Genomic DNA, 12,500 nt, shown 5'->3' with positions numbered 1-12,500 from the left:
GGGGACGAGGAGACCGAAACTGCTGGCGTCCCTGTGCTCGCAGAAACCGGGTCCGCTCTCGGCCCTTACCTTTGGGATTGGGATGCCGTCCTGGTGGGGGTTGAAGATGGCGCGGTTACACAGCGTGGCGACTCGTGCCAGAGCCCGCCAAGTCTCCGACGTCTGGTCAAAGCTTTGGCCTGAAAAAAACAGCCCAAATTTAGCCCGTCCGTCACTCTGTGATAATAAAGATAAGACTCCCATTTCTCCCACAGCTTTCCCCACCTCAGGACGTCCCAAAGCGCTTCACAGCCAATGAAGTACTTTTTTTGAAGTGTGGTCACTGTTGTAATGTAGGAAACGCGGCAGCCAATTTGCACACAGCAAGCTCCCACAAACAGCAATGTGATAATGACCAGATCATCTGTTTTTTAGTGATGTTGGTTGAGGGATAAATATTGGCCCCAGGACACTGGGGAGAACTCCCCCCTGCTCTTCTTCCAATAGTGGCCGTGGGATCTTTTACATCCACCTGAGAGAGCAGACGGGGCCTCGGTTTAACGTCTCATCTGAAAGACGGCACCTCCGACAGTGCAGCACTCCCTCAGTACTGCCCCTCCGACAGTGCGGCGCTCCCTCAGTACTGCCCCTCCGACAGTGCAGCGCTCCCTCAGTACTGCCCCTCCGACAGTGCGGCGCTCCCTCAGTATTGCCCCTCCGACAGTGCGGCGCTCCCTCAGTACCGCCCATCCGACACTGCGGTGCTCCCTCAGTACCGCCCATCCGACAGTGCAGCGCTCCCTCAGTACTGCCCCTCCGACAGTGCGGCGCTCCCTCAGTACTGCCCCACCGACAGTGCGGCGCTCCCTCAGTACTGCCCCACCGACAGTGCGGCGCTCCCTCAGTACTGCCCCTCCGACAGTGCGGCACTCCCTCAGTACTGCCCCTCCGACAGTGCGGCACTCCCTTAGTACTGCCCCTCCAACAGTGCGGCGCACCCTCAGTACTGACCCTCCGACAGTGCGGACCTCCCTCAGTACTGCCCCTCCGACAGTGCGGCGCTCACTCAGTACCGCCCCTCCGACAGTGCTGCGCTCCCTCAGTACCGCCCCTCCGACAGTGCGGCGCTCCCTCAGTACTGCCCCACCGACAGTGCGGCGCTCCCTCAGTACTGCCCCTCCGACAGTGCGGCGCTCCCTCAGTACTGCCCCTCTGACAGTGCAGCACTCCCTCAGTACTGCCCCTCCGACAGTGCGGCACTCCCTCAGTACTGCCCCTCCAACAGTGCGGCGCACCCTCAGTCATGACCCTCCGACAGTGAGGCCCTCCCTCAGTACTGCCCCTCCGACAGTGCGGCGCTCACTCAGTACTGCCCCTCCGACAGTGCTGCGCTCCCTCAGTACCGCCCCTCCGACAGTGCGGCGTTCCCTCAGTACTGCCCCTCCGACAGTGCGGCGCTCCCTCGGTACTGCCACTCCAACAGAGCAGCGCTCCCTCAGTACTGGATTGGGGAGTGTCGGCATGGATTATGGAGCTCGAATCTTTGCAGTGGGCTCAAACACATGACCTTCTGAGTCAGAGGCGAGAGAGAAAGAGTGCTAAACCCACTGACCACGGCCCTTATAAACAGAGTCTCTCCATCAGGGACCCCTTTTAAAGAGGGAGTCTCTCCATCAGGGACCTTCACAAAGCGATGATGTACTGTCTGAATGACGGATGATCTGAATGTCATGGGTTGCTGTCTCGTGCTGCTCTGGTGTTAGCCCGCCGCCCCGCCCCACCCCGACCTTACCTGATTGATCCTCTGTGGTATCAGCTGAGTGGATGAAGTTGTCGAACCAGAGGTGAGAGACGGTCATTCGGTTCTGGGTTAACGTTCCCGTCTTATCCGAGCAAATCACCGAGGTCGATCCCAGTGTCTCCACCGCCTCCAGATTCTTCACCACGCAGTTCTTGCGAGCCAATCGCTTGGCGGTCAGGGAGAGGCACACCTGTGTACGGGTTAGATACAGAGTAAAGCTCCCTCTACACTGTTCCATCAAACACTCCCAGGGCAGGTACAGCACGGGTTAGATACAGAGTAAAGCTCCGCCTACACTGTCCCATCAAACACTCCCAGGGCAGGTACAGCACGGGGTTAAATACAGAGTAAAGCTCCCTCTACACTGTCCCATCAAACACTCCCAGGGCAGGTACAGCACGGGGTTAGATACAGAGTAAAGCTCCCTCTACACTGTCCCATCAAACACTCCCAGGGCAGGTACAGCACGGGGTTAGATACAGAGTAAAGCTCCGCCTACACTGTCCCATCAAACACTCCCAGGGCAGGTACAGCACGGGGTTAAATACAGAGTAAAGCTCCCTCTACACTGACCCATCAAACACTCCCAGGGCAGGTACAGCACGGGTTAGATACAGAGTAAAGCTCCCTGTACACTGTCCCATCAAACACTCCCAGGGCAGGTACAGCACAGGGTTAGATACAGAGTAAAGCTCCCTCTACACTGTCCCATCAAACACTCGCAGGGCAGGTACAGCACGGGGTTAAATACAGAGTAAAGCTCCCTCTACACTGTCCCATCAAACACTCCCAGGGCAGGTACAGCATGGGTTAGATACAGAGTAAAGCTCCCTCTACACTGTCCCATCAAACACTCCCAGGGCAGGTACAGCACGGGTTAGATACAGAGTAAAGCTCCCTCTACACTGTCCCAGTTCAGGACTCTCACCGTGACGGTTGCTAGGAGACCCTCTGGGACGTAAGCCACCACGATGGCCATGAAGAAGATCATGGCCTCCAAGAACTGGTAGCCGATCACCATGGCGACACAGAAGAAGGTGCCTCCGAAGAAGATGGCCAGTCCGGCGATGATGTCGACAAAGTGCTCGATCTCAATGGCAATCGGCGTCTTCTCGTTCCCCACGCCCGACGCCAGGCTCGCGATTCGCCCGATGATGGTGCGGTCTCCCGTGTTAATGATGATCCCGGTGGCATTTCCTGCGGGACCGAGAGAGCGAGGGAACGGTCAGAGAGAGCGAGACTGAGAGAGAGCGAGACTGAGAGAGAGAGAGAGAGACAGACAGACAGACAGAGAGGGAGAGAGGCAGAGAGAGAGAGAGAGAGAGAGACAGAGAGAGAGAGACAGACAGACAGAGAGAGAGAGAGGCAGAGAGAGAGACACAGAGAGAGAGAGACAGAGAGAGATGTAATCCACAACACCAACAGGGAGATCGACACGAGATGTACTGCCCTCCCCAACGTCTACCTGGCCCATCACCCAAACATCAACACAAGGGACCTCTATGACGAAATACATCTACTCAAACAGCGGATGTGGATCTTCGCAAAAAACCTCATAAACACGCACCCCTCCCACCCCCTCTACCATTGGGAGCCCTAACCCAAACAGGACCACCACTGTCCCCCACCCCCCTATACAAAACCAACAACAGAACCGTGCTTTTGTACCTGACCCCAGACCCCCCTCTAGACCACAGACTGTAGACCAAGAACTGAGAAAGATCAGGACGATGATAAGCACCCTGATAGAAAGCCGGAGAGGAATGCACTAAATTACTAATATTGTTATTTTATCATTACTATTACTATTATTAGATAGCAGTATGTGCATGCCTCATGAAATTTATACTAAATCGTCATTTAGCATTATAGAAACTAGTGTTTTCACACTCGTCCCACAAAATAGGTCCATTTTATTTCGTTTTTTTTGAACTATATTAATGCGTTCTTTCCACATAAGCTGCTGGAATATCCAGGGTCTCTGCTCCTCAACTTTTGGGATGAAGAGTACAGACCCTGAATTCCTAAAAGCTATAAAAGACATTGATATAATTGTGTTAACAGAAACATGGTGCCAAAAGGACGTGCCCACCCACTGTCCTCCAATGTACCATGAAATCATTGTGCCCTCAGTAAAGAACACTAAGACATGCAAGGGCAGAACCTCCGGGGGAATCTTGGTGTGGTATAAAGGAGAACTGGACAAACACATCTCACCGATAAAACAGGGAAAATCACACGTATGGCTAAAATTAGATAAAAATATAGGAATAACAAAAAAAGATGTCTACTTATGTGCGATCTACATACCTCCAATAGAATCGCCATATTTCGAAGAGGAGTTATTTGATACTCTCCACATGGAAATCAGCCATTTCCAGGCCAAAGGAAAGGTGCTACTATGTGGGGACCTAAATGCAAGGACCGGATGTGAACCTGACTTCATAGACCCACAGGGCAACAACCATGTGTTTGGCCAGACCCCTTGATATGTCACACCAACCATCGCAAATCGGAACAACCTTGACTGTGAAATAAATAAAAGCGGTAGGGAGGTAGTGCAACTCTGCCGAGCCTTAGGCCTGTACATAGTTAACGGTAGGTTCAGAGGGGACTCCTTAGGGAGACTCACATATTCCTCAACTCTTGGGTCTAGTGTGGTGGATTATACAATCACTGACCTGGACCCCTGCGATATCAACGCATTCACTGTCAGGCAGCAATCCCCCCTCTCAGACCATAACCAAATAAATGTGTACCTTAAACTTTCTGCCCAAACTACAGACACAAAAAAGGAACCCAGTAAGCTCCATAAACTAAACCAGACATACAGATGGGCCCCAGACAGTGGAGATAAATTCATCACAGCACTAAATTCACCTGATCTCACAAGTAAAATATCAAAATTTAAAGAAAATCTATATGAGATCACCAGAGATGGTGTAAACATGGCCATAGATGATATAAATATGATCTTCCATGAGGCAGCTGTAAAAACCAACCTTGTGAAACAGAAGAGGAAACGTTACAAAAGACAAAATAAAAATGAGAAATGGTTTGACCACGAATGCAAAAATGCCAGAAAAGACATGAGAAAAATATCAAACCAAAAGCATCGCCAACCAAACAATCCAGACCTACGTATTAAATACAATGAGACCCTCAAAAGATATAAACACACCATTAGGAACAAAACACAAAATTATACCCACAAAATACTCGAAGAAATCGAAAACTCCATTAATCCAAATCAATTCTGGGATATGTGGAATAACCTGAGTACAACACAATTGCAAGCATTACCAATCCAAGATGGCGACATCTGGAGAACACATTTTGAAAACCTCTACAAAGACATCCCAATAAACGAAACAAACCCAAGTCAACATCATGTCACAGAAAAACTCCACACATTAGAAGCAACAATTAAAGACAACCAAAACCCTCTAGACTCCCCAATCACATGGAAAGAACTGGCCACAAAAACAAAATCTCTCCACCTAAAGAAAGCCTGTGGTCCAGACAACATCAAAAATGAAATGCTCAAGTTCAGCAATATGGAGACGCAGGGTGCTGTACTCAAGTTATTCAACATCATATTACGTTCAGGTTGTTTTCCCGATATCTGGTGCCAAGGACTCATCTCTCCCATATATAAAAGTGGAAACAAATCAGACCCAAATAACTACCGCGGCATCTGTGTCAACAGTTGTCTAGGGAAGTTATTCTGCAGTATTCTAAATAGTAGATTACTGGATTTTCTTAACAAACATAATATCCTTAGAAAAAATCAAATAGGCTTTCTTCCAAAACACCGCACCACCGACCATATCTATACCCTTCACACTCTCATTGAAAAACATATACACCAAACAAAAAATGGGAAAATATTCGCTTGTTTCATTGACTTCAAGAAAGCCTTTGACTCTATATGGCACGAAGGGCTCTATTATAAACTTCTTCAGTGTGGAATAGGGGGCAAAGTCTATGACCTTATTAAATCGATGTATCTGAAAAATAAATGCGGTGTCAAAATTGGAGACAAACGCACCGGTTTCTTCACCCAGAGAAGAGGCGTCCGGCAGGGCTGCAATTTGAGCCCGACCCTGTTCAACATATACATAAATGAATTAGCAGACATGCTGGAGCAAAGCGAGTCACCGGGTCTCTGTCTCCTGGATGGAGAAGTGAAATCCCTGTTCTATGCAGATGACCTGGTTCTGCTGTCTCCCACAGAACAGGGATTACAGCAACAATTAGACCTACTCGACAAATACTGCCAAAATTGGGCCCTAACAGTAAATCTAAAGAAAACCAACATCATGATTTTTCAAAAAAGGCCCAGGTGTCAGGAAAACAAATACCAGTTTACTCTCAGTGATACCATCATAGGACACACTATGAGCTACACTTACCTTGGTCTAACCATTACAGCATCAGGGAGCTTCAGCATAGCAGTGAATGCACTAAAAGAAAAAGCCCGAAGAGCCCTATATGCAATAAAAAGAAAATTCTACAACATCCAAATCCCAATCAAAATCTGGCTCAAAATATTTGACAGCATAATCCTGCCGATTGCGCTGTACGGTGGTGAAGTATGGGGCCCACTCAATCACCATAGCTACACTAAATGGGAAAAACACACAATAGAAGCCCTACATGCAGAATTTTGCCGAAGCATTCTTCGCACCCAAAGGAAAACACCAACAAATGCATGCAGAGCCGAACTAGGCAGATACCCACTGATAATAAACATCCAAAAACGAGCACTAAACTTCCTAAATCACCTCAAATCTAGCTCCCCAGACACCCTTCATTTTAAAGCCTTCCAGACCCAAGAGCTAAACCCAGAAAAGAGTCCCCTGAGTCAGCTGCTACTGAAACTAAGTACTCCTACTCAGCCGGACCCTGACCAGTCCCAGACCAACACTGCCGTCCAAACACCAATCCGAGTGAACCAAATCATTAAACAATGCAAAGAAACCTACCTGGAACATTGGAACAAAATAACCAAAAGCCAAAGCAGATTAGAATGTTACCGGGCCCTAAAAAGAGAATATAAACTGGCAGACTATCTCTCGACCATCAGAGACACAAAACAGAGACAGACTCTCACCAGGTACAGACTAAGCGACCACCAACTGGCAATTGAAAAAGGAAGATACAAGAAATCCTGGCAGCCTAGAGAGAATAGAATATGTGATCAATGTCTGGCCGGCAAGGTTGAGACAGAGATGCATTTCCTCCTAAAATGCGAAAAATTCAACACAACAAGAAACATATTATTTGACAAGCTAAGCCAAACAACCCCAGATTTCAAAGAATTGGATGATCTGTCAAAACTAAGATTAGTCCTGGGAGAAGGAGACAGACCATACCTTGGTGCCAAATATGTAACAACACGTCACAACCTGAGGACTGTTTAAAATTAATACTGAATGTACCTAACGATGTTCAACGACTGTTTAAATTAATATTGTTTAAATTAATATTGTATGTACCCAACGAAGGTCAAAATTGTTTGACACCTACAGAATGTTGGAAAACTGTACTTTTTGTTATGTAAGCTTTGGTAATATGGTTCCCTGTAAACTTTCATGCCAATAAAGCATTTGAATTGAATTGAATTGAATTGAGAGAGAGAGACAGAGAGTGAGAGAGAGAGAGAGACAGAGAGAGAGAGACAGAGAGAGAGAGAGACAGAGGGAGAGACAGAGAGAGAGACAGAGAGAGACAGAGAGAGAGAGAGAGACAGAGAGAGAGAGAGACAGAGAGAGAGAGAGAGAGACAGAGACAGAGAGAGAGAGAGAGAGCGAAGGGAGGGAGAGAGGGAGATTTACCTTCCAGGCAGGTGGTGGAGAAGAATGCGATGTTCTTGGTCTCCAGCGGGTTGGCGTGTGTACATTCGGGCCCTTTGGACTGAGGCTCGGACTCTCCCGTCAGGGAAGAGTTATCGACCTGGACAGACAGATTGGTGAATGAAGAACCTCCAGAGGAAATGCACCCCCGAACCCCCTTACCCTGAACCCCCCTTCCCCGAACCCCCTTAACCTGAACCCCCCACCCGAACCCCCTTAACCTGAACCCCCCACCCCGAACCCCCTTAACCTGAACCCCCCACCCCGAACCCCCTTAACCTGAACCCCCCACCCCCGAACCCCCTTAACCTGAATCCCCTTCCCCGAACCCCCTTAACCTGAACCCCCCACCCCGAACCCCCTTAACCTGAATCCCCCTTCCCCGAACCCCCTTAACCTGAACCCCCCACCCCGAACCCCCTTAACCTGAACCCCCCACCCCGAACCCCCTTAACCTGAATCCCCTTCCCCGAACCCCCTTACCCTGAATCCCCTTAACCTGAACCCCCCACCCCGAACCCCCTTAACCTGAATCCCCCTTCCCCGAACCCCCCACCCCGAACCCCCTTAACCTGAACCCCCCACCCCGAACCCCCTTAACCTGAATCCCCCTTCCCCGAACCCCCTTACCCTGAACCCCCCTTCCCCGAACCCCCTTAACCTGAACCCCCCACCCCGAACCCCCTTAACCTGAACCCCCCACCCCGAACCCCCTTAACCTGAATCCCCCTTCCCCGAACCCCCTTACCCTGAACCCCCCACCCCGAACCCCCTTAACCTGAATCCCCCTTCCCCGAACCCCCTTACCCTGAATCCCCTTCCCCGAACCCCCTTAACCTGAATCCCCCACCCCCGAACCCCCTTAACCTGAACCCCCCACCCCGAACCCCCTTAACCTGAATCCCCCTTCCCCGAACCCCCTTACCCTGAATCCCCTTCCCCGAACCCCCTTAACCTGAATCCCCCACCCCCGAACCCCCTTAACCTGAACCCCCCACCCCGAACCCCCTTAACCTGAAGCCCCTTCCCGAACCCCCCTTAACCTGAACCATCTTCCTTGAACCCCCTTAGCCTCAATCCCCTTCCCCGAACCCCCGTAACCTGAATCCCCCACCCCCGAACCCCCTTAACCTGAATCCCCCTACCCCGAACCCCCTTAACCTGAACCCCCCACCCCGAACCCCCTTAACCTGAATCCCCCTTCCCCGAACCCCCTTACCCTGAATCCCCTTCCCCGAACCCCCTTAACCTGAATCCCCCACCCCCGAACCCCCTTAACCTGAACCCCCCACCCCGAACCCCCTTAACCTGAATCCCCCTTCCCCGAACCCCCTTACCCTGAATCCCCTTCCCCGAACCCCCTTAACCTGAATCCCCCACCCCCGAACCCCCTTAACCTGAACCCCCCACCCCGAACCCCCTTAACCTGAAGCCCCTTCCCGAACCCCCCTTAACCTGAACCATCTTCCTTGAACCCCCTTAGCCTCAATCCCCTTCCCCGAACCCCCTTAACCTGAACCCCCCTTCCCCGAACCCCCGCCCCCGAACCCCCTTAACCTGAATCCCCCACCCCCGAACCCCCTTAACCTGAATCCCCTTCCCCGAACCCCCTTAACCTGAATCCCCCGCCCCTGAACCCCCTTAACCTGAACCCCCCGCCCCCGAACCCCCTTAACCTGAATCCCCTTCCCTGAACCCCCTTAACCTGAACCCCCCTTCCCTGAACCCCCTTAACCTGAATCCCCTTCCCTGAACCCCCTTAACCTGAACCCCCGTTCCCCGAACCCCCTTAACCTGAATCCCCTTCCCTGAACCCCCTTAACCTGAACCCCCCTTCCCCGAACCCCCTTAACCCGAACCCCCGCCCCCGAACCCCCTTAACCTGAATCCCCCGCCCCTGAACCCCCTAAACCTGAATCCCCTTCCCCGAACCCCCTTAACCTGAATCCCCCGCCCCTGAACCCCCTTAACCTGAACCCCCCGCCCCCGAACCCCCTTAACCTGAATCCCCCTTCCCTGAACCCCCTTAACCTGAATCCCCTTCCCTGAACCCCCTTAACCTGAACCCCCGTTCCCCGAACCCCCTTAACCTGAATCCCCTTCCCTGAACCCCCTTAACCTGAATCCCCCGCCCCTGAACCCCCTTAACCTGAATCCCCTTCCCCGAACCCCCTTAACCTGAACCCCCCTTCCCCGAACCCCCTTAACCTGAATCCCCCACCCCCGAACCCCCTTAACCTGAATCCCCTTCCCCGAACCCCCTTAACCCGAACCCCCGCCCCCGAACCCCCTTAACCTGAATCCCCCTTCCCTGAACCCCCTTAACCTGAATCCCCCGCCCCTGAACCCCCTTAACCTGAATCCCCTTCCCTAAACCCCCGTTCCCCGAACCCCCTAAACCTGAATCCCCTTCCCCGAACCCCCTTAACCTGAATCCCCCGCCCCTGAACCCCCTTAACCTGAACCCCCCGCCCCCGAACCCCCTTAACCTGAATCCCCCTTCCCTGAACCCCCTTAACCTGAATCCCCTTCCCCGAACCCCCTTAACCTGGATCCCCCTTCCCCGAACCCCCTTAACCTGGATCCCCCGCCCCCGAACCCCCTTAACCTGAATCCCCCCTTCCCCGAACCCCCTTAACCTGAATCCCCTGGACCCCCTTAACCTGAATCCCCCTTCCCCGAACCCCCTTAACCTGAACCCCCCTTCCACGAACCCCGCTTACCTGAACGACCCGCCCCCGAACCCCCTTAACCTGAATCCCCCGAACCCCCTTAACCTGAACCACCCGCCCCGAACCCCCTTCCCCCGTCTGACACGGCTCCCCCCTCCCCGGATTCTCCCCGTGCCCCCTCGTCTATCTCCCGCTGGCCCTCACCCGGAGCCCTGCTCCCTCACCTTGCAGCCATTGGAGGTGATGACCCGAATATCGGCCGGGACTCGATCTCCGCCTTTGATCTCAACCAGATCTCCCACCACCAGTAGATTGGCGTTCATCTCAAATTTATCTCCGTTCCGGATCACTGTTGCTTGCTGCAAACGAGACATGCAGTGTTAAAAATGTGTGCCCGACTCCCCTCGAATTGTGTGGGTCTGAGTACTGCCGCTCCGACAGTGCGGCGCTCCCTCAGTACTGGCCCTCCGACAGTGCGGCGTTCCCTCAGTACCGCCCCTCCGACAGTGCGGTGCTCCCTCAGTACTGCCGCTCCGACAGTGCGGCGCTCCCTCAGTACTGCCCCTCCGACAGTGCGGCGCTCCCTCAGTACTGCCCCTCCGACAGTGCGGCGCTGCCTCAGTACTGCCCCTCCGACAGTGCGGCGCTCCCTCAGTACTGCCCCTCCGACAGTGCGGCGCTCCCTCAGTACTGCCCCTCCGACAGTGCGGCACTCCCTCAGTACTGCCCCTCCGACAGTGCGGCGCTCCCACAGTACTTGCCCCTCCGACAGTGTGGCGCTCTCTCAGTACTGCCCCTCCGACAGTGTGGCACTCCCTCAGTACTGCCCCTCTGACAGTGCGGCGCTCCGTCAGTACTGCCCCTCTGACAGTGCGGCACTCGCTCAGTACTGCCCGTCCGACAGTGCTCGTGCTCCCTCAGTACTGCCCCTCCGACAGTGTGGCGCTCCCTCAGTACTGCCCGTCCGACAGTGCGGCGCTCCCTCAGTACTGCCCCTCCGACAGTGTGGCGCTCCCTCAGTATTGCCCCTCCAACAGTGCAGCGCTCCCTCTGTACTGACCCTCCAACAGTGCGGCGCTCCCTCAGTACTGCCCCTGTGACAGTGCGGCACTCCCTCAGTATTGCCCCTCCGATAGTGTGGCGCTCCCTCAGTACTGCCCCTTTTGACTCAGAGGCGAGGGAGACAGAGAGAGAGAGACAGAGAGAGAGAGACAGAGAGACAGAGAGAGAGAGAGAGAGAGACAGAGACAGAGAGAGGGAGAGAGCGAGAGAGAGAGACAGAGAGAGAGAGAGAGAGAGAGAGAGACAGAGAGAGGGAGAGAGCGAGAGAGAGAGACAGAGAGAGACAGAGAGAGAGAGACAGAGAGAGACAGAGACAGAGAGAGAGACAGAGAGAGAGAGAGAGAGGGAGACAGAGAGAAAGAGACAGAGAGAGAGAGACAGACAGAGAGAGGGAGAGAGCGAGAGAGAGAGACAGAGACAGAGAGAGAGAGAGATTATTCAACAAGCTAAGCCAAACAACCCCAGATTTCAAGGAATTGGATGACCTGTCAAAATTGAGATTAGTCCTAGGAGAAGGAGACAGACCATACCTAGGGGCCAAATATGTAACAACATGTCACAACCTGAGGACTGTTTAAAATTAAGACTGTTTAAAATTAATATTGAACGTACCAAATGAAGTACAAAGACTGTTTAAAATTAATATTGTTTAAAAGTAATATTGTATGTACCCAACAAATGTCAAATCGATTGACACCTACAGAATGTTGGAAAACTGTACCTTTTTGCTATGTAAGCTTTGGCAATATGGTTCTCTGTAAACTTTCATGCCAATAAAGCATTTGAACTGAACTGAACTGAACTGAACTGAGAGAGACAGAGAGAGAGAGAGAGACAGAGACAGAGACAGAGAGAGAGAGAAAGACAGAGAGAGAGAGAGAGGGAGACAGAGAGAGAGAGACAGAGAGAGAGAGGGAGACAGAGAGAGAGAGACAGAGAGAGAGAGAGAGACAGACAGAGAGAGAGAGGGAGAGAGAGAGAGCAAAATGGGACAAACACCCAATTGAGATCCTACATGCAGAATTCTGTAAAAGTATCCTCCGGACTCACCGTAAACAATGCATGCAGGGCAGAACTAGGCCAATATCCATTAATAATCACTATCCAAAAAAGAGCCACCAAATTTTG

Source organism: Somniosus microcephalus, chromosome 12, assembly GCF_052327205.1.
Source record: "Somniosus microcephalus isolate GS21.2 chromosome 12, FLI_Smic_1.0, whole genome shotgun sequence".
NCBI classification, from domain to species: Eukaryota; Metazoa; Chordata; class Chondrichthyes; order Squaliformes; family Somniosidae; genus Somniosus; species Somniosus microcephalus.
The sequence above is the reverse complement of the archived record's forward strand: the minus strand, read 5'-3'. Positions refer to the sequence as shown.